This window comes from Artemia sp. Qi Xiang Cuo, chromosome 7 (genome assembly GCF_049724085.1).
Source record: "Artemia sp. Qi Xiang Cuo chromosome 7, ASM4972408v1, whole genome shotgun sequence".
Classification (NCBI taxonomy): domain Eukaryota; kingdom Metazoa; phylum Arthropoda; class Branchiopoda; order Anostraca; family Artemiidae; genus Artemia; species Artemia sp. Qi Xiang Cuo.
Genome location: NC_142800.1, coordinates 51649796 through 51668080, shown reverse-complemented (window position 1 = coordinate 51668080; position 18285 = coordinate 51649796). Strand labels below are relative to the sequence as shown.

General features: G+C 34.7%; 1 pseudogene; it reads left to right on the top strand.

Moving 5' to 3' along the window:
• The first annotated feature begins 7464 nt into the window (after positions 1–7464).
• On the top strand, positions 7465–8633 carry LOC148950399 (ethanolamine-phosphate cytidylyltransferase pseudogene; annotated as a pseudogene).
• The last annotated feature ends 9652 nt before the right edge of the window (positions 8634–18285 follow it).

Below are 18285 nucleotides of genomic sequence, written 5' to 3'. Positions count from 1 at the left end.
CACATTTAAAACAGGGGACCGGTCGTATTGCAGGGGCGTGTCATGTGACGTAACAGCTGACCATTTAAAACAGGGCCTTGCAGAATCCAGGGGGCATGTCTCCCAGGCCATGTTGCAGAACCCAGGAGGTGTGTCTCAGGAAACCATGTCGTAGGAATCCTAGGGATGTGTCTCCCCAAAATGTAAACATTGACGTAACACCTGGTGGCTCCCATGGAATGACGTAACATGCACCTGTTGAAGTGGCTTCTTGTATTGTGGGTCTCTTTAAAACAGGGTCTGATTAAGATACTTGGGGGTTGGGGTTCATGTGACGTAACACCTGCATCTCTTAGAAAACAACCCTCTTACATAGCACCTGCATCTTCCCCTGAGGGGATCACCGTTAAACTTTCTTCGTCATTTTAAGTCATTAAAGGAAGAAAAGAGTAATGGGTACAGGTTCCTTTAAATCCATAATGCCCCTACTACTCCCAACTATATTCTTTACCATGTAAAAAATCTGTCAAGAGTAGAAGAAGGAGTGCCAGTCCGACCGGGAGTGCAATGCCCTTTGAATCCGACCTCGTGTTACATCGGAGCAGATTTCTGGGAATTTCAGAGGGTGGTCGACTTCTGACCAAGAGTGACGTCACAGCAGTCCAGACTCCCTGTTATGACACAATTTCACCTCGTGAACATTCCTTGATAACATATTATCATTAATTACCAGACACGATGATGTGTAATTGATACAGACGTGAATTACGTTGAACTTATAGAGCTTCGATTGTGTAAGAATTCATGACAGAAAAATCAAATGGCTTCACGGGAATTGAAATGTATCTATGCACAGTTGCCAGAACAAAGGAAACGTCAGAGATTAATTTACATTTTAGGGGATTATTTGGGGTAAAACAGATTGAGACATTTGACTTGACATAGCTTTACTTCTCGGCTTTGCTCGCTATAATAGACAAGTACACAATATAGGATTAGTGAGATGATTATGGATTTGAACCTTCAAGGACCGCAACCACCAATGGCCCTAGCCACCAAGGACCTCAACCTCCAAGGTCCCCTCTCCCCAATTTCCAAGGGTCCCCCTCCCTCCAACTCTTTAGGCCCATCTCCCCATTTCTTACACTTTTTTGAAGTTTACTTTTTTTAATGATAATTTTATTTCAACTTTTTTTACGTGTCTAAGAATGAACAAGTACACAATATGGGATTAGTGAGATGATTATTGATTTGAACCATCAAAGACCGCAACCACCTATGACCCTAGCCACCAAGGACCTTAACCTCCAAGGCCCCCTCTCCCCAACCTCCAAGGAACCCCCTCCCTCCAACTTTTTGGGCCCATCACCCCATTATTATACTTTTTTGAAGTTTATTTTTTAACGTGAAATTTTGTTTCTACTTTTTTCCATGTCTTAGAATGAACAAGTACACAATATGGGATTAGTGAGATGGTTGTGGATTTGAACCATCAAAGACCGCAACCACCAATGACCCTAGCCACCAAGGACCTTAACTTCCAAGGCCTCCTCGCCCCAACCTTCAAGGGGCCCCCTTCCTCCGACTTTTTGGGCCCATCCCCTCGTTTTTTTATTTTTTTTTAAGTTTATTTTTTTAACATGATAATTTTATTTCAACTTTTTTTACATGTCTTGGAATGAACAAGTACACAATATGGGATTAGTGAGATGGTTATGGATTTGAACCATCAAGGACCGCAACAAGCAATGCCCTAAGCCACCAAGGACCTCAGCCACCAAGGTCCCCCCTCACCAGTCTACCAGGGGCCCCTCCCTCCAAATACATGGGCCGATCTCCCCATTTTTTATACTTTTGTAAGTTTATTTTTTTAACATGATAATTCTATTTCAACTCTTTTTACATGTCTTAGAATGAACAAGTACATAATATGGGATATGGGACATAATATGGTTATGGATTTGAACCATCAAGGACCGCAACCATCAATGACCCTAGCCACCAAGGACATCAACCTCCAAGGTTCTCTCTCGCCAACCTCCCAGGGGCCCCTCCCTCCAACTCGTTGGGCCCATCTCCCCATTTTTTATACTTTTTGTAGTTTATTTTTTTAACATGATTAATTTAATTCAGCCTTTTCTACATGTTTAAGAATGACATAAAACATACTTAAAGCATAAAAAATTCATATTTAAGCTAGATTTCTTAACGTTTGTAGATGTGTTTTGTCTGAAACCTACGATTTGGGATGCTTGGTTTACTATTTCGCACTTTTCTGAGCTAGGTTTCATAGCCTTTCATAGGTGTACGTTGTATAAAAACAAATGATTAACTTTAATATTTTTTGGGGAGGTGGGAGAGGATCTAAAGCCTCATTGGGTACATTTTTGCATACTTTTTAAAATAAAGTTGGGTTTTAGTTTTAAAAAATCTGAACATCTCAGTTTGAAATACATCTGATTTTATTAATAATATTTGATTTTTTTATAAAGTCGGGTTTTAGTATCACGAAATACTAACATCTACGTTTAAAATACATATGATTTTATTAATAATATTTGATATTTTAATAAAGTTGGGTTTTAGTTTTCGGAAATAATAACACCCACTTTAATATATATAAGATTTTATTAATAATATTTGATTTTTTTTAATAAAGTTGGGTTTAATTTTCAGAAATAAGAAAGACCACGTTTAAAATACATCTGGTTTTATTAATAATATTTGGTTTTCTAATAAAGCTGGGTTTTAGTTTTCAGAAATAAAAACAACCATGTTTAAAATACATCTGATTTTATTAATAATATATGATTTTTTTTTTTTTTTAATAAAGTTGGGTTTTAATTTTTAGAAATGCGAAAATCCCAGTTTAAAATACTGCTGATATCGTGAATAATATTTGATTTTTTTTAATAAAGTTGGGTTTTAGTTTTTAAAAAAAATAGCACACATGTCTAAAATACATTTGGTTTTGTTAATATTACTTGATAATTTACATCGAGTTTGGCTTTTGGTTTTAGAAATACGAACACCCACGTTTAAAATACATCTGATTTTATTAATAATATTTGATCTTTTAATAAAGTTGGGTTTTAGTTTTCAGAAATAAGAACACCCACGTTTAAAATACATGTGATAATATTAATATTATTTGATTTTTTAATAAAGTTGGGTTATAGTTTTCAGAAATAAGAACACCCACGTTTAAAACACATGTGATATTATTAATAATATTTGATTTCTTTTAAATAAAGTTGGGTTTTAGTTTCTAATTTTTTCAAAATAAAAGGGTTCCTGTTTTCATTTCTGAATTTTCTCAAACAAAGAAGTTACAGATCAATTCTAATTTTCTCCGATGAAAATAAAAACGTTACACTTAAGTTCTGATTTTTCTCAGAGGTGACAAAAATTAAAAGTTCTGTTCTAAATTTCTCGTAAAAGATAGAAAAAAGTTATACTTTAATTGCGAATATTAACCATGAAGATAGAGTTCCACTTTAATTCTAAGATTTCTTAAAGAAAAGAAAAAAGTTACAGTTCAATTCTAATTTTTCTAAAGAAAATAAAAAAGGTTCCACTTCGGTTCTTAATTTTCTCAAAGACATAAAAAATTTAAAGTTCTGTTTTAAACTTTTCCATCGAAGATAGAAAAAGTTATACTTTGATTGTGAATATTTGCCATGAAGATAAAAAGTTCCACTTTAATTCTAAGTTTTCTCAACGAAGTGAAGAAAAGTTTAAGTTCTCTTCTGAATTTTCTCAATGAAAAAAAATAAGTTACAGATGCACCCTATTTTTTTTCCAGAGAAAATAAACAGATTCCACTTCAGTTCTGATTTTTCCCAAAGAGGTGAAACAAAAATTTAAAGTTTCGTTCTAAATTTCTTATTAAAGATAGAAAAAACTTATACTATGATTCTGAATATTCGCCATGAAGATAAAGAGTTCCTAAGAGTTCCTATGGTCTTAAGAGGGTACAGTTTAAGTACAACTTAGTACTGATACTTAATTACAATGTTGGATGAGTACTTGGTACTTATACTTAAATACTTTTTTGGAGTACTTGACCCAACACTGATCTGTTCTGTGTGAACCAAGAGTAGCCACTGGACCATTAAAAACAGTTCTGTTATTTCTTCTCGTGGCCGATTGACTAAGGCCCTTCTGATCTAAACTAAGTTGAACTTTTTTTCCTTTATAAACTGCTCCTTTTTTCGTTAGTCATTCGGTTTTGCTGAACGATGAACTGAGTTCGAAGCTCAATTTAACTTCGTTGTTTGCTGTTTAGCTCTTTTACTTGAGATCGGAATAGTAAATCCCCTTGAAATTCCTCGAAGCAGTATAAGGCGTTTCTACGCTCGATCTAAGATATTTTGAGCTGAACTAAGAAAATGAATTCTCTATAATCAAAACAGTAAACAACGGAAAACTCTAAACGATAGAAACGAATGCTGCTAGTATTCAATTTCGAAGGTAGCTTCTTCACTAGTGAAAAGCTTGTCACCAGAATCGACCCTTCTGGTGATTCCTACGAACATTTTCTAATAAAAAATGACCCACTTATGTTTGCCGGAAGTTAGCTTCCCATTGAAATCAGTCTCCTCACTCATTTCATAACGGGAGCACCTGGAACTTTAGCCCAAAGTAGGCGTTTTCCTACGATAAGCAAAACAAAACAAGTTTTTTTCAACTGAAAGTAAGGAGCAACATTAAAACTTGAAACGAACAGAAATTGTCACGTATATGAGGGTTTTTTCCCTCCTCAAAACTTCCCTCTTTATGCTGAAATTTGACGTTTTCTTCCAATTGTTTCAAAATGACTCCTAAAACACAAGCCCCGTTTAATTAGAATAATAACCTTTTATAAAAGTTCTAAAAACAATATTAGCGTAAAGAGCGAGGCATTGAGGAAGGAAAAAACCCCTCATATGCGTAATAATTTTCATTCGTTTTAAATTTTAATATTGCTCGTTACTTTCAGTCTAAAAAACTTGTTTTTTTTATTTAATTTCTGGTCGTTTTTTAAATAACGCCGAGAAATCCAGATCCCTCTCCATGGAAAATTCCATTCCCCCACGAAGAATTCCTCAATAGAAAAATCCTCCTACATAACCCCCCCCCCCACGCCAAAAAAATCCCCCCTTAAAAATATCCGTGGTCTTCCCAATAACCAATAGTATAAGTAAACAATTGGCAAATTTTATAACTTGAAGACATTTTCCTAGGGACTGTGGTAGGTCACGTTATCTCTAAAGGTATAGTTATTCGGCCTTTTACCTATGCTGAACAAAAAGATTATCTCAAAGTTTTGACCGGATGATCTTGAGAAAAAAGGGCGTGGGAGGGGGCTTAGTTGCCCTCCAATCTTTTTGATCACTTAAAAAGGGCACTAGAAATTTTAATTTCCCGATATTCTAGGACCTCTGGGTCGATACGATCACCCCTGGATAAAAAAAAAAAAAAAAAAAAAAGACAAATAAACACACATCTGTGATCTTTCTTCTGGCAAAAATACAAAAATTCCACATTTTTGTAGATAGGAGCTTGAAACCTCTACACTAGGGTTCTATGATGTGTTGAATCTGATGGTGAGATTTTCATTAAAATTCTTTTACTTTTAAGGGGTTTCGTTTTTTAGAGTTTCGGTCACTATTGAGCCGGGTTGCTCCTTACTTGCAGTTCGTTGCCACGAACTGATCAATCTGAAATTGGTGAGAGACCAAGTATCAAAAGCCCTTAAACAAAAATCTGCATAATTTCCTGAAGAGTTTCGCACACTTTCTTAAGAATCCAATGAAGTCAAACACTTTTGTTCTTGAATCCGAAATTTAGCTCGTTCGCTACTGGTAATATATTCCCCAAAAAAGAGGTAATGTTGCCGAAGTTTAAAAATTCCAAGTCCCTCATGGATACTCGTTGCAGTGAGAATATTGTAAGGTAGCTTAAACTTTTTTTTTCGCATGCTGACCAGAGGTCTGCGTTGCGCAAATACCGATCTCCTGATTCAATGCCTTCGGCTGGGAGTGCATTGCGTGGTTGGGGGCAAATCATCTGACGCTTCTCGTGCTTTTACCCCCGATTTCTCCAGGTACCTATGTATAGCTGGGTTGACTCTGGCTGAGCTTACAGAGTCACACCATTGACACCCCGTTCTAAACCAAATAACCAGTGACACCAGGACTCGAACCCCTGACCTCAGGATGTCAAGTCCGGAGCGCTAACCACTCGCTAGGACGGAGCTTGCCCTGGAAATAAATTTTCAGAGAATCCCACTGTTCCAGCAGTTTTCTGGCTGCTTACTTCACTGCGAAGCAGCGTGTCCTAGACAGATAAGAACAGCGTCCGGCAGCTTCGAAGAATTCATGGCACTCAGCAAATTACCTTTTTCTTTTGAGGTTGTATGTAACAAAATTGAAAACGTCATGGGCAAACTGAACGACTTTGGGATCCAGGACATCGCATGCTGTGCCCGAACATAGACCGAATGAATGGTTGAAGCTACTGCTGCAACCATAATAAGGCCTTCAACTAGGGGAAAAATAGGGTACTGTAAGAAAACAAATAAGATGGAATTAGTTTATGTTAAAGTATCTCCCTCCATGATAGCTAACCCTTGGGTTTTGATTGTAAATTTTTGGAAGCTAGGATTAAATCAGGTAATAATTTGATTTGAATCCTTTGCCAAAATCTCTCTAACACTTTTCTTACCATTAATTGAGCCCCCGTTCCTATTTATTAAACTCTGCCCGTGTTTTCCTATCGTCAATCATAAATAGTTAACTTTCCTATAAAAATAGAATCGATTATCTATAACAATAGCAGCTATATCTTTTGTCTTTTTTTTCTTATTTTTCGGTATGATAAAACCCTGAAATTTCAACCCTTACAATGTTTTGCAACTCGATTTTTAAATTTGAATCTTTGTATTTTCAATAGTATTGATAGTTTTACATAGAAAAGAACTGGAACTAATAGACCGTATTACTGAAATATCTTTGAAATTTATAAATTTATTTATAAATCCTCGAATTTTTTTTTTTTTAAAGAAATGTTTTTCAAAGAAAAATATTTATTGGGAAAACTTTTTGTGACATTTAAGATTTAATTAAATTTCTGTGTTACACTGAACTTTTTGTGGCACGAAAGGGCATGAAATGGCAGTTATCCAGTGCCACAAAAAATTGAATGTAACATAGAAATTTAATTAAGTTTTAAATGCCACAAACAAATTTGGCCAATAAATATTTCTAAAATATATTTCTTTAAAAAATATTTCTTTTTTCTAAGAATTTTCTAGGATTTATAAGTAAATTTATAAATTGCAAAAATATTTCAGTAATACAGTCTATTAGTTCCAGTTTTTTCCTATGTAAAACTATTAATATTATTGAAAATACAAAGATTTAAATTCAACAATTTAGTTGCAAAACTTTGTAAGGGTTGAAACTTGAGGGTTTTATTATACCGAAAAATAAGAAAAAAAAAATGACGAAAGATATAGCTGCTATTGATATAGATAATGGATCAGGTATTTGCAAAGCCGGATTTTCTGGAAATAATGCCCCAAAAGCTGTGTTTCCTGCCCCCCAAAAATTTATTAAAGTCTGGTGTGATGGATGTTATGATTTGGTACATTTTGGGCATGCTAATTCATTAAGACAAGCAAAGGCAATTGGTGACTATTTAATTGTTGGTGTCCATACTGACGAAGAAATCACAAAGCATAAAGGACCTCCCATTTTCAATGAGCAAGAAAGATATAAAATGGTAAGGGCAATGAAATGGGTTGATGAAGTTGTAGAAGGTACACCCTATGTGACAACTTTGAAAACGCTTGACACATATGGCTGTTACTTTTGTGTTCATGGAGATGACTTGACGTTGACATTAGATGGCATAGATACTTACCATTTAGTCAAGGAAGCTGGACGATATAAGGAATGTCAAAGAACACAAGGCATATCAACCACTGATCTCATTGATAGGATGCTTCTACTGACCAAAACCAACTTGATTCAGGGGTTGAAAGAATGTAAAGTAGAAAAACAAAAACCGTCTTCTACGTCGAGGGACTCGACTGATCCATCCCCAGGGACAGGAATTTCGCAAGCTTTAGTAACCTCAAGAAACATAGCACAGTTTGGTGGAGGGAAAGAACCAAAGCCTGGTGACAAGATTGTTTATGTAGCTGGAGCATTTGATCTCTTCCATGTGGGTCATTTGGACTTTTTGCAAAAAGCAAGTAAAGAAGGAGACTATCTGATAGTCGGAATACATACAGACGCTCTTGTAAATAAACTCAAAGGGTCCAATTATCCTATTATGAGCCTCCATGAAAGAGTTCTTTCAGTTTTGGCTTGTAACTATGTCTCTGAAGTAGTAATTGGTGCCCCATTTGTCGTCAGTGCTGAACTAATGAATGAGTTTAGCGTTGATATTGTATGCCGTGGAGCCACTAAAGCGGAACAAGACATTGATGGCAAAGATCCTTATCAAGACCCAAAACAACGTGGTCAATTCAAAGTTATTGACTCAGAAAATGCTATGACCACTGATACGATTGTGCAAAGAGTGATAAAAAACAAATTATATTTTGAGGAAAGAAATAGAAAAGGGAGGCAAAGGAGCTAGCAGTCAATTTCGAGACGTTTTAGGTTTTTTCAAAATCCCCATAGTTTTCTTTTCGTTATAAACTTTTATTTTTAAGCTGAACGGAAAAAATACTTACCATTCCTGAATTACTGTTAGATGGCATTTTTCTCACTAAACAGTTTTTTTTCAAAACACATTTCTAACTTTGGTTAGTATGAGCTGCGTTTCACCTTGTACTAGGTTAACAACCTAATTGAAGCAACAATGATCTTGTGCACCTCTAGCTACAACCTAGTATAAGGTGAACCGCAGCTCGTAGTAACTAAAGTTAGAAATGTGTTTTGAAAAAAACTGTTTAGTGAGAAAAATGCCATCTAACAGTAATTCAGGAATGGTAAGTATTTTTTCCGTTCACCTTAAAAATAAAAGTTTATAACGAAAAGAAAACTATGGGGATTTTGAAAAAACCTAAAACCTCTCGAAATTGGTGTCTGATCGAAAAAAAACTGCACGATTAGAATCATCAGCGTCGAAAATCTTATACAGGAGAATTACTGTCGTCCACCTTGAAAAACAAGAAAAATCACTTTTTGGCATTCTTAGCACGGACGTGTCTCCCTTTTTTTTCTTTTTCCTCCCAGGGCTAGCGGGCTATCAGAACATCATATATATATCTTTAATTGCTCATTTTAAAGGAAATTACAACATATAGACGCTTTTGTAATTAAAAAAATTAGAATAAAATAATTTTTTTTACGAAAAACTGCATTTTTACGTACGAGGTTGTGAATGACGTCATAGCCACAAGTAACCTATGTTAGTGAAAAGTTTGAGGGGTACATGCAATGGAAAATATCTTGTTGCTCTTGAGTTAAGTAATTTTATTCTAATTTTTTTAATTACAAAAGCGTCTATATGTTGTAATTTCCTTTAAAATGAGCAATTAAAGATATATATATATGATGTTCTGATAGCCCGCTAGCCCTGGGAGGAAAAAGAAAAAAAAAGAGAGACACGTCCGTGCTACGAATGCCAAAAAGTGATTTTTCTTGTTTTTCAAGGTGGACGACAGTAATTCTCCTGTATAAGATTTTCGACGCTGATGATTCTAATCGTGCAGTTTTTTTTCGATCAGACACCAATTTCGAGAGGTTTTAGGTTTTTTCAAAATCCCCATAGTTTTCTTTTCGTTATAAACTTTTATTTTTAAGGTGAACGGAAAAAATACTTACCATTCCTGAATTACTGTTAGATGGCATTTTTCTCACTAAACAGTTTTTTTCAAAACACATTTCTAACTTTAGTTACTATGAGCTGCGGTTCACCTTATACTAGGTTGTAGCTAGAGGTGCACAAGATCATTGTTGCTTCAATTAGGTTGTTACTTAACTCAAGAGCAACAAGATATTTTCCATTGCATATACCCCTCAAACTTTCCACTACCATAGGTTACTTGTGGCTATGACGTCATTCACAACCTCGTACGTAAAAATGCAGTCTTTCGTAAAAAAATTATTTTATTCTAATTTTTTTTTTAATTACAAAAGCGACTATATGCTGTAATTTCCTTTAAAATGAGCGATTAAAAATATATATATGATGTTCTGATAGCCCGCTAGCCCTGGGGAAAAAAAGAAAAAAAGGGAGACACGTCAGTGCTAAAAATGCCAAAAAGTGATTTTTCTGGTTTTTCAAGGTGGACGACAGTAATTCTCCTGTATAAGATTTTTGACGCTGATAATTCGAATCGTACAGTTTTTTTTTCGATCAGACACCAATTTCGGGAGGTTTTAGTTTTTTTCAAAATCCCCATAGTTTTCTTTTCGATATAAACTTTCATTTTTAAGGTGAACGGAAAAAATACTTACCATTCCTGAATTACTGTTAGATGGCATTTTTCTCACTAAACAATTTTTTTTCAAAACACATTTCTAACTTTGGTTACTATGGGCTGCGGTTCACTTTATACTAGGTCGTAGTTAGAGGTGCACAAGATCATTGTTGCTTCAATTAGGTTGTTACTTAACTCAAGAGCAACAAGATATTTTCCATTGCATATACCCCTCAAACTTTTCACTACCATTGGTTACGTGTGGCTATGACGTCATTCACAACCTTGTACGTAAAAATGCAGTTTTTCGTACAAAAAACTATTTTATTCTAATTTTTTTTTTATTACAAAAGCGACTATATGTTGTAATTTCCTTTCAAATGAACGACTAAAAATATATATTTGATGTTATGATAGCCCGCTAGCCCTGGGGAAAAACAGAAAAAAAGGGAGACACGTCAGTGCTAAAAGTGCCAAAAAGTGATTTTTCTTGTTTTTCAAGGTGGACCATAGTAATTCTCCTGTATAAGATTTTCGACGCTGATAATTCTAATCGTGCAGGTTTTTTTTTTTTATCAGACACCAATTTCGAGAGGTTTTAGGTTTTTTCAAAATCCCCATAGTTTTCTTTTCGTTATAAACTTTTATTTTTAAGGTGAACGGAAAAAAAACTCACCCTTCCTGAATCACTGTCAGATGACAATTTTTTTTCATCAGGTAGTTTTTTTCAAAACACATTTCTATCTTTGGTTACTATGGACTGCGGTTCACTGGACCAAAATCAACTATTACATATGGGATATCTGTATCATACATTTGATCTCGTCAAAAATGAGGCCAATTCATATTAATTGTAAGGCCTCTTTTGCCATTCGCGACACCTTTTTCCACATCTATATTTGATCAAAGCATAATTTTCGCTCCTTCAAAAATCTGCAATTCTGTTAAAATTCCAACTGGTTTGTTGACATCCGTTGGCACAATAGTCTTTATATCAACGTTATCAGCATTATGAACTGCGTCAACTAGTACATCTTGAGCGCGAACTGTAAATACTCGAACTCCTTGTTGAAAGTGATCAAGAACATCCTGACTGTGGAAGAAATCTTAAAGACTATTGAAACACCTTGGATCCCTTTATTCGAGGAAGTTGCAATAGGTCTCCAAAAACCATCACCTTGAGGCCACCAAACGGTTTGTATTCTTCCTTTTTCAGCTGTCACAATCTCGAATCAATCATACACAGCATTTTGTATGAAACCATGCTTATTTCATCAATGAAGATAAATTCCATATCCTTCCATTGTTTTCTCATGATTTTTAAATAATTTCCAGTTAAAATTGGCATATTAAGAAGACTATGCGATGTAGATCAACCAACTAGTCTTGCAGCTACACCAGTTAAAGCTCCAACCTTCACTGCTTTTTCCCAAAGCAACGGTCATCCTAATTCTTCAAGGTATTGAATGTAAAAGTTTTTGCAATGTCAGCTCCGCCCATAACAAGTAATCGAATACGTCGGGTGCTGTCATTCAATTGCTCTTGAATGCTTCGTATAACTGAAACAAACAGTTCTTTTTGCTTCATATTCATAGCTGCTTGGGCTGCTTGAAATTGTTTGTTATTCATTCCGTGATCTTGGAATCTTCTACACCGCTTCAACAAATTCATTGGGACATTCAAGAATGTCGAATGTATGTGCTTGAACAAATGCAGTCTCCAATGGACTGTCTCTTTCTCTAAAAGTTTCCATGTATATACTGGTTCATGGTTCATGGTTCTGGCTCACGTGCAACGGACCTTTCACGAGCACTGTTGTACTCATCAATTTGTTCACTTTCTGAGTGATGTGTGGTACATATTGAAGTAGAAGCCTGTTATAATAATTATCTGGATCATTATACACCCCAAATAATGGAGCTCTTACTACTGCAGAAACATTTCTCATTACAATTTTCAAATTATCCGTTATGTATGTATTTATTTCTAATTGGCTACAATTCATCACCAGCGTCGATACTCTCTTCTGAGTTTTCATCTCTTGTGCCATAATGAGGCTAAAAAAACATAGCAAGTTCAATTTGGTACGTATTTTCGAAGTTATAATCAGGATGATGAAGAGGACGTTTTTCATATCTATCAAAAATGTTTGAACATACTCCATTAGCCTGAATACCTTCAAATCGAAGGACACAATATCGTTGTTGCGGTTTTCTTGTATTTAAGAAAATGTACCGGGAGTAAAACACGATATATTTGAAATACCAAAATAAAGTTCCTTCTTTAATTCGGACTCCTATAATTAAGCTAAATCTAGTTTCAAAAATGAGAAAGTCCTTAATCAGCAAAGAAAAGAAACTGCAGTCTTTGGATTTCACTAAGACAGTGAGCAATCAGACCAGTGCTACTAAATCTATACTTAAGATATAGCAATAGAACCTCACCGTGGGACTGATTACAGCAACAAAAATATTTAAGAAAGAGGATTGGACGAGTTTGAGCTTCATGGGGACACGCCCTACCATGTCAGACAGTCACTCGCGAGCAGGACAACTGACCTGCGTGTAGGAGTGGGGACCAAGTGCATTTTTAATTAGAATCCCTATCCAGATTTGAAGGGATTAGTACCTTAGAACTAGAGAGATTCAGACGAATTTATTGTATTTTGGTCACCGTTATTGTCATAGAAGTGACTTGTTCCTGTGCGACCAAGCATGTAAGTTCAATAAATCTATTGCCTTTTCTATCTTTTTTCTATCATTTTATATGTCTGTATTTAGCCTATATAGCTAAATAGTTCGCCATATCGTGTGCCAAGAAAAATACTTTTATCGCTACAAATGGCGCGAGTCGGACATTGGAGGAAAACTGCAACCTAGTTAGGCTATTTAAACTTTATAATTTAAATTTAATTTTTGGAGAGATGCATACATATAAGAAAAATGATTAGGCCTATAACCGCTAAGCTACGATAGGAAACCCCCTATATCTCATAGAAGATAATAGCCTCCCCCAAATTAGGCTAAGTAAAATAATAAATTTATTTTAAGTTGATATAAACGCAAAAAAAAAAATTGAAATATTATACATTGAAACAGAACTGGCTTTGTCAAAAGAGGAAGGTAAATGGACTTCGCTTTTAACGGCGCTCGAACTAGCAAAACTTCGAGCAGCCTTGCTTGAACTTTGGCTGTTAGAAATAAATTTGTATCCCCTCAAAGAGTTGGGTACAATAGAAAAAATGGAGAAAAGGCTCAATGAAGAATTGTAAAATGAGAAAAAAAAAAATAGTATACAGTTTTTAACAAGTAGAAGCAAGTGCATAATTAGTAATTTTTTTAGTGTTAGTAATAAATGCAATGTAGTATTGCCGTATATTACTAAATAATAAAGTATTTGTACCGTGAATTGAAAGAATTAAATAAAAGATAATACGTAAAGAAAAACAAAATCTAGCTGGACCGATGAAACGTTGGTAGAAACAGAAGAATTTTAGGCATAATAGTGGGTCTGCAAATGGGGTCTGTTATATTCCACCCCTGTTTCTTTTCCTTTCAGATAAATGACCTATTTTTGTTTCTTTAATTACATTTGTGACCCTTTTGGAAGAATACAAGTAAGGTATTTTCTACAAACTGTGTAGTATTTTCCGTAACCCAGGCAGGGTAGGAATAGAGCTACAAGGCACCGTCATTATTATATTGACAGGGAGGGTTATTACCTCCAAGGAGAGAGTAGAAATTTTCTAGCCGTAACCCAAGGCGGGTACATTTGGTTTTAGAAAGTGGCCATTTGACCACTCGATCGCGTTACCATACCCTGAGACAGGGTATACTGTAAATAAGGTAGTACCAAACCCGATATTTGCAGAACCGTTGGGGTAAGAGCGGGAATCTCACTAACATTAGGGCCGACAAGGGGTTCTCCCATTCGAGTAAGTGGCATAGCAATCTTTTTGCGTCATTCGAGTAAGTGGCATAGCAATCTTTTTGCGTCATTCGAGTAAGTGGCATAGCAATCTTTTGCGTAATTTTTTGCCTTTAAAATTAGTGACCCTGCACATACACCCCAATAAGTGGTGCCAGCGGTAGCTAGCACTACGAACATTGGCGGCAGCGGCATAAGCACACATGCTAGAAAGCTTAGCAAAAGTCGCCAAAGGAAGCAAAAAAAGAAGAGTTGTTACCCAGCTGTGACTGGAACTCTGCATAAGGCGAGAAATTCGACGAAAGAAACCATTAATCACAGAAAATTGAGGCATAGGGATAGGTCTTAAAAGGGTCTCCTTTACCTACACAGATGACCTTCACGTGAATAATGGTGTTAGAAAAAATTCAAATTCTGAAGTAGCTCCGCAAAATGAGTGATCAAGAAAATTTGAATTTTGAACCATGGCTGCTTTAGAGCCATGTAGATGTAAAACAAGCCAGTGTACATGCTTGTTTACAAAGAATAATTAAAAATGCATGAATATATTTTTTTTTGGTCGAGTGTCATTTGTATTGCTGGGGTCGACTCCCCTCGCACACGTTAGGTCCCCTAGTGGATAAATATCCGCGTTATTTGCGCTTATTAATTTTATGGGTTATTTGTAATGATGGCAAATATCAGACTTAACTTATTGCTTTTTTATAAACAGATACCATTCAACACAATTAAGAAAGGTCGTCAAAAGTCTGCCCATTGTTCTTAAAAACTGCTTATTTGAAAATGTCAGTTTTCTTTTTATGTTGTTCTATTTATTTAAGAGCGAGAGAGGATGAGCATATGTAGGTTTTATTTTTGTAGCTAGACTTAAGACATACCTTAGTACTTCAGTTTAATTAAATCTACGTTCAATGTTTTGTTACAAAAAGCATCCTTGATTGCTATACTTCGCGCACCTTAGACTAAATTAGTCTATGTTAATAAGGATTTGATTAAGTTTTAGATTTCTTATTTTTGTTAGTGTTATTTCTATGCCCTTTCAAAGGATAATAGAAAGGTTGGAACAGAAAATAACCAAAGGTAGGAAGCTCAGGGTCGACTGAGAAAGACAAGTGGTGTTGGACCACGTCTTGTGGGAAACCCGGGGAGGAACTCAAGGTCCCTGATTGTTTTTTGTAGTTTTTTTTTTGTGTAAACGACCGTAGGAAGGGATATTTCTCAGTCCTTCAAGTGTAAGAAATTAGTATTTTTATGCCAACCAGGGCCAGTCAAAAAAATACCTAATGTTTTAATATAAACTTCTGTGAGCTAGATAATTTTTTGTTTTTGGATCATAATGCTTTTAACTATAAACCGATATTTTAATTTATTATATCTCCAAGAAAAAAAAAAAGCTTTTTAATGTCAATATATTAAATAAATTACTTATGCTTGACTCCAGCTGTGTTAAAAATGAGTTTAAATTATAAAAAAATTCGTTTATTTCATTATCACATTGTCGAAAAATTTGATTTAATTAGTCTATATCTATGACATATTCAATAACAGAGAGATCACCGTTCTATAGTTTTGTGACAAAAATGTCCTTTAATTTCATTGGTTTATCTATTACATATCTTGTGCTCTAATTTTTGTGACATATTTCCGCAAGTCAGTCACGTTATACCTTACCTATACTGACTCAGGTCCCCTCGAATTTTCTATGAAAATTCGACCCAGGTCCAAACAAAAATTGATGTCATCAAAAACAAAAAAAATTTTTTTTACTTATCGTTTAATTTCTACCAATAAGAAGACTGCAAGGTGATGACGGTGATATCTTTACTAATGGTTTTATACATGGATTAAGTCGAGGCGAAATCTCCTCTCTACAACGGGCATAAGAGTTTTCTAAGATGTAGAATCCCTACTGAAATTGCCTTCCACGTGAAGATTGAAAAAAAATTTTTTAATCAAAAGTAAATCAAATATGCCTAACTTGACTTAAAAATTCGATAATCCGACACTATTCATAGCTAGAACTTGATCTGAATCGTGTTTTGCTCTATTTTTAGGTTTTTAGTGTTTAATCTTCCTTTTTACTTGCCGTTTTGTTCATTTTTCTTGCTTAAAATATCAGTCAAATTCTTATTTAACTATTCTAATAATCAATTAGTACTCAATTTTTACTTTAATTATTTATTAAAATATAATTTCTCAATAAGTTATTAATTAAAATTTAATTATCTCAATAAACTAATTAGAACCTGATAATTTATTTAAGTTAGACTAAGGTCTATGTTTAACTTGAAAAGACTGTGCTTCATTTAGTGAAAAACATTTATTTTTGTAAAATATTTTTTCCTGTTTCCCCCTTTTTTAGTTCATGCGAAATTTATTTTAGCAACATGTATATTAAATTATCCAATTCTGATATAGTGAATACTAAAGAAATTTCCTCTTGAAACCTATATTTCTTCACCACCATTATACCCGTACAAATTTCAGTCAGTTTTCAGTATATTTTGATAGAGCGAATTTATTTTTATTAGCTGAAGTAAACACGACTAATTCGGAGCGTCTGGTATTTTGAAAAGAAGTTTAGTCTTTAAAATATGAAATTCAGTAGGCTATGCCCTTATATCTGGCAGCTTTATAAAATCAAAAAAACAAAAAAACTACCAGTACAGAAGCGTCTAATTATATGAAATATTTTATCTTAGCGCAGATTATAATTATTTTAGGCCTACACATTGCTCATTCATGTGTTTCTTACTCGAGTAATTTATGTACCAATAGCCAACTATTGGTAACTATAACCAAACAACCTATTGGTACGTTTATATGTAGAATTTCACGGCGGATGTGAAATTATATCTCAATAATAATATGGAAAATTTTAAAACCATTTGATCAGTTAAAATATATGGATTGAAACCCTGTGTATGTCCAATGGCGACTAAGTAAAACCCACAAGGAATTCCCTATTAATGTGAAGGTGTTTCTCGCTTAACGGATTCTAATAAGACTTCAATATAATATTTATTTATTTAGTGCTGAAGGATTTGCTCAAACAATAGCCTTCTAAAAAGATATTGATGTCAGTTCTTCATTATGCTTATATTCTTTGCCAAGCATTAACTGGAATCTACGGAGGCAAGCTTGGAAATCCTGCATCTAATGATCTTATTTGAAAAACACATATGAGGCACCAATGTTGACTTGCAGTTACGGAAAAATCCTGAGACTAAGAACCTCTGCATTTCAACCGTTAAAGCCAGAACCCCATGAGAACGTCTAAGAAAATAAATATGGACTACATAAGAAAACTAGTGGGTATAGAGGTCTCCACTAGTCCTTGTTATGTCTTGTCCCCTCATTGTAGTATCGTTTGCGTAAAACCGTGTGGTTATGACGCTGCAACATGTGTTTCTTAAACAGCACGGACGTGCGTGAACAATGCAGGCATGAAAAATATTGTAAAATTAGACCTCAAACTTAATAATGTAGTGTAAATTATGTTTATCTAATATCGATATTTTCATTCTCCAAACAAATTTGAAGAAATTTCTGTTTTATATTTTCATTTTGAGTACCAATATTAATGTATTTATTTAATTCTGTCTCATAGCTAAGAAATTATAACCCAATTAATTCGTGAATTATGGTATGAGTATTTACTTCAAAGAACATGTGATTCTGCCGCGTTGTTTTTATTGCAGGAAAGTAAATGGACACTTTGGTCATTGAGTATTACAATAAGCTGCCCAGTACAGATACGACCCAGTAACATCTATTTTCATCATATCTCAACCAACGAAGAGTACTCACCATAACTTCAGGCAATTTTCATCCCAGCTTCGTCTAAGAAAACAACAGTTACCTTCGACCGTCGTTTCTTCGACTATGAACCATATTATGTATCAGGTAACACTATATTTGAACCTCAGTATCAAGTGCTTTAACGAACTATATAA